The sequence below is a fragment of the Cygnus atratus genome, chromosome 4, assembly GCF_013377495.2.
Source record: "Cygnus atratus isolate AKBS03 ecotype Queensland, Australia chromosome 4, CAtr_DNAZoo_HiC_assembly, whole genome shotgun sequence".
NCBI classification, from domain to species: Eukaryota; Metazoa; Chordata; class Aves; order Anseriformes; family Anatidae; genus Cygnus; species Cygnus atratus.
In genome coordinates, this window is record NC_066365.1 from 6,076,924 (window position 1) to 6,094,865 (window position 17,942).

A 17,942-nucleotide genomic window follows, 5' to 3' on the forward strand; every position below is an offset into this window, starting at 1 on the left:
GAGCTTGCAGGAGGGGGCTCCACCTGTGCACCTAGGGCATGTGGGATGAGCACCCCCACATCTGTTAACAAAACCCTCTGTTAGTCCTGTTGCTGTTAAACAAAAGAATGGGGAGGACAGACCGGTAACGCCTCACCAGGAGGTCTTGCAGACCCTTTGCTGTAGGCTCTCTTAGCTTATATTCGTTTGGTATCTCTCTATCTCCTCCTTGAACATGGTATAGCACGCTACAGCTGCTGGAGAACAGATGAGGATACAGTAACTCCTTTGCATACCCTCAGCATGCAAAGTATACTTGTTGCATCCCTATCAAATCAAATCCACTTTTGTTTCCAAGTACAAAGAAAACCAACCCAGCCAAACACCATAGCTGTCTGTGAGAATGTGAAATATTTCTTACAAGTAAAGAAGCCTCTTTCATTCATGTATGGAAAGGGAATAAACTCGCTTTAAAGGAAGCACTCCCCTCAGCCCCGTAGGTAGAGATCAAGCACATCCCATCATCATCCCAAAGCACAATGATCGGGGAAACTGTGAGAAGGCAAAGTCCAGGCAGCGCCCTCATGGAAACTGTTTCTGTGCACTAAAATGTAGTGGTCGCTACTGGTGGCCGCTGTAAAAGCTTTATTTGTAGAAAGTGACAGGCTATCACACTTTATATATATGCATATATAAAAGTGACAGGCAGTGGAATGGGCTGCCTGAAGCTGTAGGCTGGCAGCTCTATAGCCCGCAGTCCTTTTATTTATTTTTTTTTCTATCTCAGTGGGAAACGTTTTCAACCATTACCCAAAAATACACAACAAACGCTGTTATCTTTTGAGGACCATGACCGGGCACACAAGGAGACCCTCCTGCTTTCACCCAGGTGCTCACTGATGTTGTTTTGTGCTTGCTTGTGTGTCAGGGTGAATTAGGGCGGCTCCTGGAGCGGGATCCCGGTGCTGGGACTACACGTGCCTGCTTTTGTGACCTTAGGCATGGCCAGGACTTGCACAAGCAGGTGGGAGGGCACCTGAACACGTGGAGCCCCACAGCGTTTGGGAAGAAGCATGGCAGGAATGCTCTTTTCCACGCTCTGGAATGGAAATCCCATAGGTCCCGCAGCACAGATGCAGCTTTTAGTGAAGCACGTGCAGAGCGCAGAGGTTTTGGGACGTGGTGGATGTGCCTTTGTGTGCTGTACGTACATTTCCTTGCCTGCGATACCCCAGACAGACGTGTGGGAGGTCTACATGAGTGTACATGCCTGAAGGGCATAAGTAAAGGACCAGCCCAGAGCAGGACACCCTATGTGGGGTGGCACATGTCTGCTGGGGACACCACTGGCAGCTCTCTGAGGGTCTCCGAGGATCACTCAGGTCACCCAGGCGCCTCTGGCAGCTGCCACTTCGTGCCTCACATGAGGAGAAAGGCTGGGGAGCAATGACATAATGAGCCGAGCAGAAAAAGAGTTGTTATCGGAAAGTAATTTGTAATACAGCCTTTCAAATAAATATCCCAGCCATTCCTCTGCTTTATAGTGTCATTTCTAACTCTAAGAAGTCAGTGTATAAATCTAATGGAGTAGGCATTCATAAAAGTTCAGGTTGAGTAATAAAAGTAACAATTTTCTGTAATGATACTTTATAGATTTGAATAAGATATAAAATATTTTTGCTTTTACAGCATATGTATGTAAAAGGAGTAAGTATACTGTATCTATAAACCAGGGATTACTTTTAAATTCTTAAAATATTTCTAGAACAAAGTAAATAATACTCTTTTTTTTTTTTTTTTTCCTGAGAGACCATTTGAGAGCCACGCAAGAAACTTTCTAGATATTTTGTCCGAAAACAATTCTCCTGCAGCCTTGGAGAAGCCACAACGCACTCCGCCCCCCCTCCTTTAACAAAGGGAACCCACAGGGTCTCTTTGCCCCTCCTGTGTCTCACCGCCACCATCCAGCCCCCAGCATTTATTTCTTTGTGCAGCCTGTAACCTATACAATGCCTGTGTGCATGCTGGCTGCTCCGGCAGCCCTGTGTACATAAATTGGGTCAATACACACACTTGCATATGGATTTACCCTCTAAAATTACTTGTAGGGCATGTTAAAGAAGGGGTCTGATGCAAATATGAAATGTGTAAATTTCCCTTATGTGTATATATATATATACACACACATATACATATTCTCTCATGTATTTACATAACATGCACACATTTCTGCATGCACACTCGAGATGCTGTGGGGCTATTTCAACTTGCATATCCATTTGATATCAAATCTTGGGGTGTGCAGCATACAGCACAGCCATAAATACCTACATCTATAGGAAAATGAAAAACGTGACTCCAAGCACAGGCAGTCTATGCACGTTTCTATTGACTTGCTTATGGATTTACACCTACAGCTTGGCTCCTGTGCCTAGCTCAGTTGGCATCGGCATCACCTTGTCTTTGTATAAGCACAAAATGGTGGTGGGAGGTGGTGTCTTCATGGTGGGTATCTCTGTATATGGCCATCTTATGTACTCTGGCCAGGTCACTATACAGCCAAAGCTATCTTTCTATAAGACTTTTCAAATAAGAAAACCTATAAAAACTTTATACATGAAACATTCATGGGCTGTAGGCAGTGGATGTCCAGAAGGCTAACAACAGACTAATAAAAAGCAAACCATCTTTTGGGTCAAAAATCCAGTCACATTTTGGTGGTAAATTATGAAAAAAGGTGTTGGGAAAGTTACTGTGCTGTAGTAGAGAGTGCAGTTCAGCGCTGGTAGCATTGAGGGCTTCAAGGTTTCAATATTGGTGAAGTATGGTTTATTTTCATAGAATCACAGAATCATTAAGGATGGAAAAGACCTCCAAGATCATCTGGTCCAACCGTCACCCTACCACCAATGTCACCCATTAAACCATGTACCTGAGCGCCATGTCCAACTTTTCCTTGAACACCCCCAGGGACGGTGACTCCACCACCTCCCTGGGCAACCCGTTCCAATGCCTGACTGCTCTTTCTGAGAAGAAATGTCTCCTCATTTCTAACCTAAACCTCCCCTGGCACAACTTGAGGCCATTCCCTCTAGTCCTATCACTAGTTATCTGTGAGAAGAGGATGACCCCCAGCTCCCCACACCTTCCTTTCAGGCAGTTGTAGAGAGCAGTAAGGTCTCCCCTGAGCCTCCTCTTCTCCAGACTAAACAACCCCAGCTCCCTCAGCCGCTCCTCACGGAACTTGTGTTCCAGGCCCTTCACCAGCTTCGTAGCCCTTCTCTGGACACGCTCCAGGGCCTCGAAGTCCTTCTTGTAGTGAGGGGCCCAAAGCTGAACACAGTGCTCAAGATGCAGCCTCACCAGAACCCTTTTTTTTTTTTTAATTATTTTATGTTAGATTTCATTTTATTTCATTTTATTTTTATTTGCCAGTTGGCATATCTCTAAAAAGTCAGTGCGCATTTCTGAAATTTCATTGCACATCTGCGAATCATTACCTGCTGTCTCGGCACTCGGGGCACGGTGTCGCTGGGGCTTTCTCTCATGCAGGGAGGTGAGGCAGCAAGGCGTAACGGCGGTGCAGCCTGGCCTCTGGGGGAGCAGCACGGCTCTTCTCAAGCAGAAGGCATTGGTCCAGCTGAAAGTCCAAGACAAAGGAGGATTGCTTTCTTTCTAGCTGTACCTGGGTAATGAAAAGGAAACAGCAAGGGAAGGATTAAAAAAAAAAAAAAAAGAAATAGAATCTTGCTATTTTTAAAACGTGGTCCAAAGATGAACAAGTTGGTGAGCAGAAGCAAATACTCCTCATAAATGCCTGACTGCAGTGAAATATGTGAAATATTCCAGGAAAACATGACAGAGGAGTATTTTTGCCAGTAAGTATTGGAGCTGAGCAAGCCTGGCGCATCTCAAAGAAAATGATGGACAAATGCTGCAGGGCATGCTGAGGAAAATAAAATGCTTACCCTTTATCCCAAATCCATTCATCTGGGGACCATTCTGGGAGTTGAACAAAGTTCTCTGAGTTTTCTTTTTTTTTTCCTCTCTTTGGCCTTGTTCTTTTTATTTTCACTATACAAGTGCCTCTGTCCCTGGCTCTGGCTTGGACCAGGAACTCCTGGCCAGGAGGAGAGATGTCACTGGGTGAGGGCACTGAATTACCTGCCCCATTCACGCAACCCTCCCAAGGCAGCTCTTCCCCCAGACTAGTTCTAATTTATTTGGTATTTTGGCCATTCTCTGTAGTCATGGCTGAGGCATAGGAGATCTGGGTGCAGACGGTCTCTAAATCTGGATGGACTTTTTGGAGTAGAGGTGGGACATTTTAGCTAAATTTTCTCTAAGTTGTTGTCTTGCTCTGTAGCCTGGCACTACATCTCATACTTCTGACAAGGATCAAAGGCACCACGATAGAAAAGAAAACCACCCTCCAGTACATTGCAACTGAGAAAATATTTTTGCCAGGTTCTCCTGAGTTCTCCAGATTTCAGAAAAGCTTAGGAGAAACTTTGTTATTATTTTTTTTTTCCAAGATCTGGGCTGAGCTGGCACCATTAACCATTTCAGGTCTCCCCTTGCTGCCAGCCAAGGGGAAAATCCAGGTCTGAGCGCTTCCACTTCTGCATTGCATGGAGAGAAGCAGAGCCAGAGGCTGGGCGCCATGGGACTGATGTTACACACGTGCCAAAAGCCATTAATTAAATTACAGATCTCCGGCGGCGGCTCAGGAGCAGCTGTGCCATCAGTCATCGCACCCCAGGCTGACACGCAGGCTCTGTCACAGGCAGGGAAATTGTGTTTTTTCTTTTTCCTTTTTTCTTTTTTTTTTTTTAAATCTGGCTGAGGCGTAGGACTTCACACCACCTGTGCTGGGGGTCTCATGGCGTCACGGAGCCCTGCTGGCTCGCTACGCAGCGCATGGGGGTGAGACCCACGCCTCGTACTGGTGATGCTGAGTGACATGGCGTGGCGTGGAGGATGAGTGGATCCCAGCCGTGCATGGAAAAAAACAAATTGCTGCTCTCTGCAGGATCTGGGACGCCCGATGGGGAGCTTTCCGACTGCCTCCAAAGAGCTGCGGCTTTTAGACAGTTAATCAAATAAGAAAGGCTGAGGGTAGTCACTACACCCTTGGCAAATAGCAATCCAGACACAAGAGCAAATAATTTGTGTCAGCATGACAAGAGAAAATGGAATGTAAACTTGCTAAACAGCCAACAGATACCAGTTTTTCTATATCTGTTTGTCTGTCTCAGCCTGAGGAAAGAACCTGGTCACCTTTACATTTAGGATCCATTTACACTGCCAAGGGCTTCATTTTTTTCTCTCCACCCCCAGAAAATATATTAGTGGGGAGCAAAAGACAATAACTTCACACCTCCTGGGCCAGCTCCTGCATGCCCACCTCTACTGTGCTGCCCGCAGAGTGCCTGGGGCCTGTCAGTGGCATGGGGCAGCCTGGCAGTGGGTGGGAGCCAGCCCAACTTTTAACGTATTTTTATGAAGAAAAAAAAAAAGGTATAATAGTTTAGTGCCAGTGAGAAGCGGCCTGCGTGCAGATGACCCGCAAAGAGAAAATTGTCAGATAAACTATTTGTATTGAGTAATTTGACCGTCTGTCCTTGGAAGCCTAATGAATAGGTTATTTTCTGCAGCAGCTGCTGTTCAGACTCTCAGGCATAAGCCCACGTGGCCCTGCTGTTCAAAGGGAATTATTGTGCTGGGTGTTTTAAAATAACTCTTAAACAATTAAAACTGGGAGCACTCTGTCTGTTGGCGGGGAGGAAAGGTGGCGTGAGGAAGGTTGAAGCAGGTGGTAAAATGTCATGAGGCCCCAAAAACTGGCTGAAAGAAGGGTAATGGTGTGAAGGCGCAGACAACTTGCCTGTCCCTGGGGCTGGAAGAGGCCAAAGCACTGCAGATGGCCATGGTGCTGCTGTGAGGGCCTGCTCGTCCATGGCGTTTTGTTGTGGCTCCATGGTGGGCGCCATCTCGCTGGCAGCCCGTTGGGCATGTGGTGAGGGATCAGGAGGGAACAACGCAGCATCCCTTGGTCCTGGCGGCATTGCCTTTCCTTCGGGACAGAGACCAGGCCTCACCTTCCACATTCACGCAGCTTGTGCCTGACATCGGTCACACTTTGGTTTACGCTGCCCTGCAGGACATGTTGTGTCCCCCTGCCCCGTCTCCCCATCTGTGGGGGCAGGAGGCTGGTGAACGCAGGGCTGTCTGCCTCCATTTCACTGCTCTGGCATCTCGTGGCACTCAGGCGGAGCTGTGCGGAAAGCCACCCTGTGCCCTGCCAGACAGTTGTGCAGTGAGAGCTCACTTCGGGGCAAAATCTGCTGGGTTTGTGTTGAAGGTTGTTTGGCATATTGCAAGTATGTATCGTGTGCACAGCCCACATGTCGTCCCAGTGATGTCAAGTGTGCCTGTTGAACCTGTGTGCACTTTTACACAAAGTTTTCTTAATTGTGAAAAATCTACAGCTCTCGTGGTTTTTAGAGCCCACAAATTTAAAGTTTGTTCTCGTGATGAATTCTGAGCCAGCAGCATGAATCTGCTGATCCCTGCTCATACTGCTCTCACAAAATCACCTCTGATCAAACTGTCTTTTGGGAAGACAACCTTGCCTCCCACCTTCTCTTTGATGCCCCTCCTGCTAAGTTACTGCATCCCGAGGAGCGGCTTTGCCACTGGAGAGCTGCCTCTGGTCACCAGGCCACAGGTGCCACCTGCTCTAACCACAGTCCACAACGCAGAAAATGCTGCTTGTTTTCTTAACAAGGGAATAGCACAAGCTCAGAAACCATCCTTAAAAGTGCTCCATGCTCAGATGGCATCACCAAGACGCCCTTGGGACCAGAGGGGCTGGTATTGCTATGGGCAGAGTCACCAGCAGCACGTCCAGAGAGGAAAAGGTGAGCGTCTGTGGGTTGGGTCTGAAGGCAGGCAGCTGTAACAAAAGCCTGGGTGGTGAACCGAGGGATACACGCGATGCTCCCGTGAGCAGTGGGCTGCTGATGCCTCCGCTTGTCTCCATGTCCAGGCCTGGACATGGATGGTGGCGTTACGGTGCTGGGCTAGTGTCTGCGAGCAGCTGCCCTGCCACCGAGCGTGAGTGCAAGCGCCGCATTCGGCAGCACCTGGCCAAGTCACCAGCCTGCAGATGTTAACAGCGTTGGGTCGGAAACCACGTGCAGATCTAGGGGTCACCTCCCCAGAAATGAGGGCCTGGGTATTCAAGCGATATTTGCATGTTATAATTATCATTAATGTTGGGACATACGCACAACAAGTACAGCAGCAAAAGCAGGTTGTAACAGCAGGTGGCTGTCACATCAGTCACATTTTTTTTTTCTGCACATTTGGGCTGATATATATATATTCTAGATAACTGAGGTATGCTTTTTCAGCAAAGAAGCAACTTTTGCAATACCTTTCATTGCACGATCTGCATACGGTGCCCTTTTTTTATCAGGACTGATTAAGATTCATCTTTCTTTCCTCCAGAAGTGCTGGCTGAGGTTTCTATTTACACCTGATACAAGATCAATGGGCTAACAATTAAGACGGTAGTGTGCTGCTATTTCAAGTCTGTTGCCTGTTTATTTGGCACAGCTGTCTATGCATGCGGGCTGCGTGATACAGAGGTTGCCATGGTTAAAAACTGTGTGTGCTGAGCGCTTGGTAAATAGTTGCACAACTTGCTGTGTAAATGCCAGGTAGCACATTAGAGTTTCTCTTGGGTGGTTGCGCTCAGCCACAAGCTTTCTCCCCAGTTTCTGTGCCCGCATTGATTTTGTTCGCCTGCACGTACCTGTACAGAGTGAGATGAGGAAGAGGTGTGCCACCAGGAAAGGACTGAGTTTGTGTTTAACCTACAGAGATGAGGATGGAGGAGATGTGCAAATCTTCACAAGCATGGAAGGCCACTGCAAGGAAGCTGGGAGTAATCTCCTCCATCACTGGTGGCAAGGAAAGGAGCTGTGGTCTTCAATCGCCGCGAGGAAGAATCGAGTTAGGCATCAAGGAGTGACTTTGTAATGATAATGACGGTGAGGCAACAGCCTGTGGAGGCTGTCAAATCTCGATTGCTGAGGATCTCTAAGAGCAGATTGCATCTCTCTTTGGCAGGAGTGATATATTGCGACTAATGCAGCCTTAAATCAAGGAAACGGGCTGGATGACCTCTTGAAGTGCTTCATAGTCCATAACTCTATTTATGCCATTAATATTTGGAGGCAGAGCCTGATTAAACCGTGAAATGCACCAAACGCCGGTTCTTCCATCCGCAGCCCGCTGGGAGAAGACCCAGGATTATGTGGGAAGCAGCTCGGTCCACAGGAGGATGGGATCGCTGTGCCCAGACTGCCAGCCAGAGCGGGATGCTGGCTTTCCCAAAGTGGTACCCAGTGAGCATCTTCTGGTCTGTGCCCCTTTGGCTACCTGGCCTCGTGTCCCCCCGTGCCACACTGGGGCAGGGAGATGCTCGCATCCAGCACGCCCACTCTTTGTTTTCCACACTCCAGCTCAAGGTTTTATTTTAAATAACAAAGTATCAGCAATAGAAAATTAAAAATGTATTGTTGATGTTTTTTTTTTTTCTCTTCCATTTCAAAGAGCTCATACTTGCATTTTTTGGCACGTCTTATTTGCGTTTGGATCTGCAGATGTAAAGGGGACCCTTGGGGTCAGGCGGTGCAGGTTTTCTATTTTTCACATCGCTGCACCCACAGAAGGACAGAATTCGGCATCATTCACATGATGGGGCCTTCCTTTTCATTCTGGTTTTGTGGCCATATATTTTTCTTGCAGTAATGCTAAGGAAAAAAAAAAAAACAGAACCAAACCCACAAACATTTTTCTGCTGCAAAAGGCTGCTGTAGGCCCAGATACCGCTGTGGGTTGTGAATGAACATGCTTCCCGGTGACACGGTTTTCGCTAAAACAGGGGAAATATGAGAGGCAAAAGCAACCTGTAATGGTAGCATGCTGCAAGATGGATTAGCAGATACAGGACTTCTGTAAAGGGCTTACCTCTCACAAGGGCCTGGAATTGCTGATCTGCCAAGCAAGGACTTGCATAATAACAGCTAATTGGTATGTGATAAATTAATGAATTAGATTGACGTGCTGAGGAGATTAAAAAAAACTAGATGTTTGGATCACTTTTATTTACCTAAATCAAAAACATTGGTGTGGGATCTGCAAGGAAATTGGTAAAAAATACTGGAAGAGAAGTTTATACACATGATGGCTTCTCAATTTCTCTATGTGGTAGCTGCATTTTAACTGTGTCTGCCTTCAACGGAGAGCCTGCCCTGTTCTTGGTGCTTTGCTGTGCTGGCTTTACGTGCAGCCTCTTTCCTTTCTGAATAATCAACCACAGCTCGCACAGCTGCAAATAAAAACGCACTCTGCGCAAGCCTGGGTAGGAATTCTTACCGACTCCACAGATGATGAAAGTGATATTGCTGTGGGGCCTGGTGCAGGCTCACTCCTGCCAGCGGTTGTCCTCATGCTCGGTGGCTGTGGTGTGGAAGATTTTGGGCAGACCTGGGCAAGCTGGCTTCGAGAGAAGGAGCAAGGAGAGTAGCCCGTGCCCACACCTCGTGTGGCTTTTCCTCGTTTCCCATAGCAAGAGATTTGATGCAGCATTAATTATGCAAACTTCACGTCATCTCTGTGCGGTGCTCTCTCTGTAGCAAAACAAAAGCACAAAGGAGCTGTTTTTTTAATTATTTTTATTATTTATTATTACTCCAGAGTCACATTGCTAGGCAGTCTGCCGGGCTGGCCCGGTGGCCCTGACCACAGATAGGGCTTTGCGGTGAGCAGCCACGAAATTCTGACTCTGGAAATCATGGTCTAGAAAGCTGAGCAGCTGGAGGCAAACGAAGGATGGAAGGGAAAGTCCTAGCAATTGGCTGTTGGCATGAACAAGCCGTGCTGATGCAAAGAGGGAGCTGACAATCCAGGTGAGCTACGTGCCCGCGGAGCAACGGCTCTGCTTTCAATATCAGCTGCTCTGAGCAGCAATCACGGCAAGCAGCTCCCCAGCAATTTAGCCTGGAATATGTTTGCATGGCTTGTCAGATAATTTGGAGCGGTGGACATATTCATGGAAATTGTGATCTCTTTCAGGACAATGCACGAGCAGGAAAAGGGGCTAAATCCAACAAATCGATTCCTTGCCATGAATAGCTCACATAGAACGAGTTCCTCACAATAAGGCATTGCACATTTCCCATTTCTAACTCAAATCAGCACACTGCTGTGCCATTGCATTGTTTACACCTAGAAATTTTGACTCAGTAAACCCTGAATCACAAAACTGAGGTTACAAAAAACTTTCGGCATGTGGAAAAACAAGTCCTGTTTCCCCCCCTGCAATCCACTCCTCCTCCAGGGTGCTGCTTCCCCTCTTTGAAACCGTATTATTTTCCACTTGGACTTCTCTGTACTGGGGTAGATGCTGGCATTAATTGTCCCCCTCTCCTGGCTGTAATGCCATGACTTGATTTCAAAATTCAGATTCTTTTGAAAGACTGGGGGGGATTTTTTGTCTCAGATGCACACTGAACCCTGTTGTACCTCTGTTGGCACTCACGGGCCCCAGGTCAGAGGCACCAGTTATCTACCAAACACTTTTTCTGGGTTTGTTTTCACATCACACCATCGTGAACCTGGGAGAGCCAGCTGCCGGGCTTAGGAGTCAGAAGAATTTGGTGTGTCCATGACCCCTGCTTTATCTTGTGCAGCACACGAACAAAACTTAAAACCCTATCGGACAATTTCGGGGTGACAGCAACTTAGTGTCTGAGTGCAGCAGAACTGGATTTTACCCAAAGACTATTTTGTCCAGCTATAACACTGAAAAGAATTGTCTCAGCTGGGTTAGTAATTACATGCAAATGCTTTCTCTTACACTCCTAAAATATTTGCCTGTTTCTGTTTGTGCTGCTGGATGCATTCGAGGAGTACTAATTGCTGCAGTCTCGTGGGGAGGGGCATACTAGCCAGCTTAGCCAAAGCACAAGGCATAGAAGGTTATGATATTCCCTTACTTTACCCTGTTTGCTGATCCTTTTTGCAGTTGGTGCAAAGGAACAGGCTCCCTGATATCCCGTAGGCGTGCTCTCAACCCCAGCATCGCTTTTGGAAGCAGCTCACATACCTCCAGAATTGTTGCTGGGTGGCTTTTTTTTTTTTTTTTTTTCTCTTGGCTCTCCAGACTACTAAAGTGTCATTAAGACAAATGGCAAACATTTCTCCTTTTCTCACATCTGTCAAAACTTCAGAATCTACTTTCATGACATTTCACACGGAATTTTTTTACGTACCACTCAAAGGACACAGAATCCTAATGAGCCTTGCTTTCATGATTTTAATCTGCTGTGTGCTGCTGCCCTTGTATAATAAATTAACAAAAGGGAAGCGGGGAACGAATGAGATAAAGAGCTGCAGGCTGGGGGGGAGGGAAAGAAAATTAGGTTGGTACCCACATAGGATTTGGAGACGCTCTTTGAATGTGGTACCAGTGCTGTCTCACCAAGAGGGCACATTGCAGAGTGCTTTTCCAGCCTGCACCCCTTGGGCAAGGAGGCTGAGCTCCTTGATGGCAAACAAACTGGAGCCACCGAAGGAAAACGCTGTACAACTTTGGAGGATCCTTGCATTGCCAGTGTCAGCAAAGTGTTAGGAACTGAAAGAGAGCTTCATTTTCGTCCCTGAATTTTAAAAATAATTTGTTGTTTCTGCAGTGGCAGACTTGGCCAGCAAAATGTTAACTGATGTGCTTGCTTTTACTGGCCATAAATGTATTAGCTGCTATATAATAGTTTCTAATGGGAGAATGAGAACACTATTTTTTCTTATCAAAAACAGAAGGAAAATGTACCAAAAATTGCTTAAGTGCATCCTTTATGGAGGAAAAAAGTGGACAGCCATTTCTCTTAATTCAACACTGGGAAACTGTTGATGCTGGTAGCTCAGGTTCTTCCCTGTTAATGACTACAATACAAATAGAGCCACCTCCTCCCCGTCCTCTGGGCAGGGGAAGACAAGCTCAAATGGACTGTCTGCTTGTAATAGCTTGGATAATAGCAATGTAGTTAACAAGATGCTGGGCAAGTCTGTGTTAGACTGTTGAAGGCAGTCCATGAGCAAAAGACCTAGTTTTAGTACGAGAGATGCTGATGAACAGCTCTGCTAGCAGCATCTGAAAGCACCCAGGAATAATGCAGGGCCTCTGCTGCCAGAAAGGAGTGTTGCACAGTGATAACATGATACCAGCAGCTGCACCTGATGCAGGATGGTTAGGCTCCCATCTTTAAGATTCTAACTTTTCCATTCAGAGATGGCCTGTCTTGTTGTGTCATAAAAAATGTGGAACTTGGGGTTAGTGTGACACAAATATAAAGAAAGAAAATGATAAGGTTTGTTATTGGGATAAGGCACACAATCATTGAGATGCCCAAGGAATTTCTCCTTAGGCCTTGGTAGACCACACAGTGTTTCTGGTTTAGACCAGAAGTGCTATCAGGAAAATCAGGAGTAGCAGTACCGTCCATGATACCAAAATGGCCAATAATGAGAACTAGATCTTGTTATTTCCTCATTTCAGCTTTAACCTGGTGTGTCAGGACCATATATACATAGATTATATATATGTAAACACACATATATATATATAAACACACACACACATATATACACACACACGCATATATATTACATGCACACATATATATATGTGTGTGTGTGTGTATATATATATATATGTGTATATATATAGTGGTGCTATACATGTGTGCACACATTTTTTATAGCCCTAACACCAGCCAGGTCCCTGTGCCCATCCGGGCAGTGGACATCAAGATGTGATGTTTGCCCTTTTTGTTGCTTCCCAGCAGGGGAGGAGACCAAGGTCTCCAGGTGACTTCCAGCCCTGTGGGGCTGCTGGTGCTCCACAGCCCCTGCCTGAACCGCCACAGCCCCTGTCGGTGGCCTCAGAGGTCTGCGTGAGATGAAAACCGCAGCCTCCTTCCTGCCAGAGATGCAATGCTCGGACCAAATTGCCTCTAGCTGCCTCCCCAAAAGCCAAAGTTCAGCTTTCTCCAGCAGCACCAGTCAGCAGGAAGCCTAGATAATAGTTTGACACGGTACGTGGCAGCACAGTGCCTCCACACAGAGCCTGCAACCGTGCTCCTAATATATTTCCAGAGCTTCCCGATGAAGCAGATATGGCAGAAACTTATGAAAGTTTGATTTCACCTGCAGCAGGGGAAAGAGATGAGGAAGACGGGTTAATGTGCTTCTGAGAAGAAGATCCTCCAGGAGGAACGTTTACAGGTAATCACCCGCCCTGCATTTACCTTTCATGTCTGATGTCATCTTTTGCTAAATTGCCAAGATGTTCATTCACATCAATAGCAGCCTCAGAGCGCTCCAACTTCAGGAAATCAGCGTGCGTTTGGGGGCCTAAATCTGAACTCAGAAGAATAGTCTTGTGTTTTTTCATACCACTGGCAAAATGTAAATGTCGTTGGTGCAATGTTCACTCATTATCGCTGAATCAAAGAGCAGTCTCAGTTTCTGCTGGCATCCTATGTAAAAAAAAAAGAAAAAAAAAGTCTCTCTTCCTGTTACAGACATACATTGCTATGTGAATGGATGGTATTGTCTGGTGCTCGTGTCTCACATTCACGTTGATTAGCTGCCCTATTTTGGGACTGTTTGTATTAGGCACTAGGCTAGTAAAATCATTAGTTTGAAAATAAAAGTAAATCTTTGCCTTAAGAATTAAGCATATAAAACACATTTAAATTGATAGAGGTTTATAAAGAGGAGGGAAATGGCATGAAATAGGTGTGACACCATGGTTTGAGGCAGATGAGCTTCATTGGGGATGAATGACAGGGCTGAAGTAAAAATAATCAGAACTCCTGTGTAAAGTGATGCTGATGTATTCTGAATGTCACATTACACTGCACAGTGCCATGCTCACTCTGAAAATGCTCTTTAATTATAGCTGCTCGAGCCTTAAAATCACAACACTCAAATAGGGTGGAGGTGGGCATCATTTAAGCAACATAAATCACATTACTGAGGATGCAGTGTAAATAGGAAGTTCACCTCCTAGATAATTTAGCAAGACTTACATTGGATTCTTAATTATATATAGGTCTATTTAAGGCTAAAAGTTTAAAGGGGCTCTGATATATTTTTATAGACTATTCTCCTTTTTAAATACTTGTTTCTGCTTTATCTTTTCTTTCTAATGCTTGCATGGTAAATTGCATTTGTATGTTTTTGCTTTAGAAGAATGTTGCACAGCACAGCGACAATAAAATGATGAGATGTGACACCCCTTTGCCTCATGAGAGTCTATAACTCTGACTCCTGAGATAGTTTTCATCTTTTGAGGGATGCTTCTCTTCCTTTTCGTTCCTTTGCTGATAAATACACGCGCATACCAGCTCAGGTTACCTGCTCTTCCCATGCTGTTGTCAAAGATGGCAACCTACCCTGGACATCTCTTCCCAATTATTAGTTGTTCCCAAGCATCTGCACATGAGGACAACACCTGCTCACTGATGGACGGGTTAAACAGTCCCAGGGGGTGGGGACATCTTGTGTAGGGCCAGGGGGCCGGGATGAGGGTGCGTTGGAGGTCAGGGTGGCAGCGTATCGGTTCTCCATCACAATTTGGCAGGCCAAAATTACTTGGGCAGTTCTGTCCTCTCCTCTCCATCAGCTGTCACAAAGGGAACCATCCCCTCAGGCTTCGCTAGACACATCCCACACTCGGATAGTGATCCACAGGGGAAGTTTTCAAGCCAAAAATTCAGTTCCTGAATTAAATAAGACAGCTCCGCCCATGGTTGGTCGAGTGTCTTGGAGAGTGCAACCTGTGCCTTTGTCGGCTTTGTAAACTGCTGGCCTGGCTATTTAAGCTAAAAATAATTCTTTCATTGAGCACTTTTCTCCCACAGTTTTCTCTTCAGGAGTTGGCAACAAATAAAGTAGCTTAAGAAAAAAAAAAAAAGAAAAAAAAAAAACAAACACAAAACAGGACAGAATTTCAAGCAGAAAAACTGAAAAGCCCCCTTGAGCCACGGCCACACACAGTCGTACAGATCCCTCCAGAGCAAAGTTTGCCACTTGTATTGCAGCAGATGTTTTCTTTCCTTCAGACAGCACTGATACATCCATTAGAAGATCTCTGAAGAACGATTTGAGACCTGGAATCACCTACGCCACTGGTTTCCTTTCATACACCTCTCCCATGCCAGATGGAGCCAAGGGACTCAGGTTCATTGGTGGAAGGGCTTCTCCCTCCTTGCTTGGCAAAGCCCCTCGTCTTCTTAGGGAAATTCCTGGGGAAGTTCAAGGGCTCGGTGCCTGCGTTGGCTTTGCAAAACACGCTTAATGGTTACGAAGAAATTCATACATATCATGAGTGATGATTTGGCAAGCAAAGAGAGAAAAAAAAAACAGCAGCTGGGTTCCTTAAGTAAAATAGCAGCAACAAAAATCTGTGATTGACTCAGATATTTATTAAGAGAAAAGCATGAATGAAAAAAGAATGAAAGAATGTCTGTTCTAAACTAAAATGTTTTCCTGACAGCTCCCTACGAAAAGATTTTAAAAACAGTAACATTAGTGGCAAAGTATAGAAATTAATCTTTTCTCTAAATAAAAATAAGATGTTGAAAAGTATGTGAAATGTGAGGAGGAAAACGCTTTTAAGTATCAGAGTGCCCTGCCACGTTCCCCACAAGCAGAGGATGTGTTTGTCAAAGGCCTCCAGACTTAAATTCTCAATAACAGCGGGATATATGTGCCATAATTTACCATTAATGAACAAGAATGTGGTATTTCAAGGGTGTTATGTTTCAGTGAGGTACATATTTTGAAAATTGCTTTGTAGCTATTTGAAATTAAATGACTGATCCCCCTGCTGCCGCTCAAAAGGTAGAGCCACTGAACTACCTGCTCCTGCTTGGCTTGCTCCTTACCCTTACAGGGATACCTGGTTCTGTTTTTTTTTTTTTTCACAAGGCATTTCTTGTGCGGAGAGGGGAAAAAACAAAACTCTTTCCTGAATGTCTGCTTTCATAAAGCGTCTGTTTTGCTTGCCGTGCAGTGACAGACGTTAAAAACTCAGGAGAACTGTTTGTGGATGATCGGCATCCTGGGATGCAACTACATGAGCGGCTCTGTGATCTGCACACGCTACTCCTTTTTCTAATTTTATTTTATTTAGGTGTAAACCTTCTCTGCACCCACTCTTTTTGAGTATTGCAGAGCGGAAAAATGCGCATGAAATGGTTTCAGTCCTGGAAAACCAACAGTTCATTTTAGTTGAGAAACCTGGAGCCATGCATAAGCGCTCATGCTTGCTCCTTCTCGCTCAATCTTTTTTTATTTTTTTTATTTAATATCTTTCTGCTCTTATAGTGCCAAAGGAAAAATTCAGTCAGAGCCGAGTCTCTGCACGAAATACAAGAGGTTTGCTGGAGTCCCCTGCTGTGCAGGGAAGAAGCATCAGCTGATTGATCCACCATGTCATTTTACCTTCTCTCAAGATTTCACAGCCTTAAATGTCTTTGTCTGTAAAGATCCTAAAGCTGGTGTAAATATGATTGAGGTTTTACACCAGGAAAGAAAACCAAATGTAAGCTTTAAGGGAAAGAGGTGTGCATGTGGAAGAAGCAGTAGCCGGATTCGAAGGCATCGCATCTGAATCCACAAGCACGCTTGCATTTTGCTATCTTGGAGACCTGCGAGGGAGCAGCTTTGAACACGTTCCCTGCTCCTCCTAATGAGACTCAATTTGCCACACTTACATCCGTCCATTTGGTTCGGGAAGCACTCGGTGCTGTGCACATCGCCCCTGCCACGCTGCACGGCCCCAGCCCTTTGTGCTGCGCGCTTTCAGATGGATGGCTTTTTCCATCATACATCACGGCTGTGACAGCAGGCTGATGATCTACAACTCCGAGCACTGTAGCTCTGATGATGTGGCTGTGGCTGCAGTAATAATGTGGGCCTACTCCTGGGAGAGCAATGCTGCATGGTGTGTTTTTTTTTTTTAAAGGTGAAGAGAAAGGCTTAAATCCCCTCTCGTCTGCTGTCTGCCTCCTCCCCAAAGTCCCAGATCAGCGGGGAAAAAAAAAGATTAATCCATCTTCTGCGGAAACATCGGCACTGGCACAAGAGAGCGCACTGATTTAGATGCTTGGCAGGATGTCACAGAATCCAGGTTTGTAAATAAAGATTTGGCAGATATGCAAAGGAAAGAGCAACTTTCGGGTCTCGCACCCTGACAGGTGAATATTGCAGTATGGGGAGCAGAACAAGCTTGTCTTCTGCGTGGCTGCAGTTCAGTCGACACTCGGAGCCCCTCATAGGCTCATATCTCTTGTATTCTTCAAAACTCCAGCTCCTGGAGGCAAGCGAGTTTGTTAAATCAGACATTACCGAAGTAAATAAGCAGCACTTTGTTCGAAAGGAAATGTAAACTCTCCAAATCATGGCATTAGTCACCCACAGAGGTTCAGAAATAAGAAAGGTTGAGGGAAGAACACACATTTTATCGTTACCATATTTCATGGGTTTTAAACCCTTCTACTGATGTAGGGTTGAGCCACAAGACTGGATTGCTTGGGGTAAAATAACAGTGCCTGTTGGTGTGCGGAGCCCCAGCTCTGGCTGGGGGCTGCCAGCCAGGCTACATCCAGCACCACGGCACACCGTGCCTTAGTCCAAAGCACAGACAAGTGAAGGGAGATCTTCAGCAAAACAACACTCAAGCCCAAGCCTCAGGCATCACAGAAATTGGGAGTACTGCCTGTGCACACTGGTAGAAACAGTGCAAGTTGCCTTTCTTGTGGTTTGTGTTGCTTTCTAAAGCGTATGTTTCTGCTAAGGTCAAAGGGTTTTAGGAGGTG

General features: G+C 45.8%; 1 long non-coding RNA gene across 1 annotated transcript in view; it reads right to left on the bottom strand.

Annotated features, from left to right (window-relative positions):
* Window positions 1-3,517: 3,517 nt before the first annotated feature.
* The window catches only part of LOC118243993 (uncharacterized), a 29,641-nt gene continuing 15,216 nt past the window's right edge, over window positions 3,518-17,942 (bottom strand). The window contains exons 3-5 of the long non-coding RNA XR_004777416.2: window positions 13,362-13,592; window positions 9,430-9,683; window positions 3,518-3,664 (exon numbers count right to left, since the gene is read on the bottom strand). This is a non-coding gene — a long non-coding RNA (uncharacterized LOC118243993). The remainder of the gene's footprint in view (window positions 3,665-9,429; window positions 9,684-13,361; window positions 13,593-17,942) is intronic.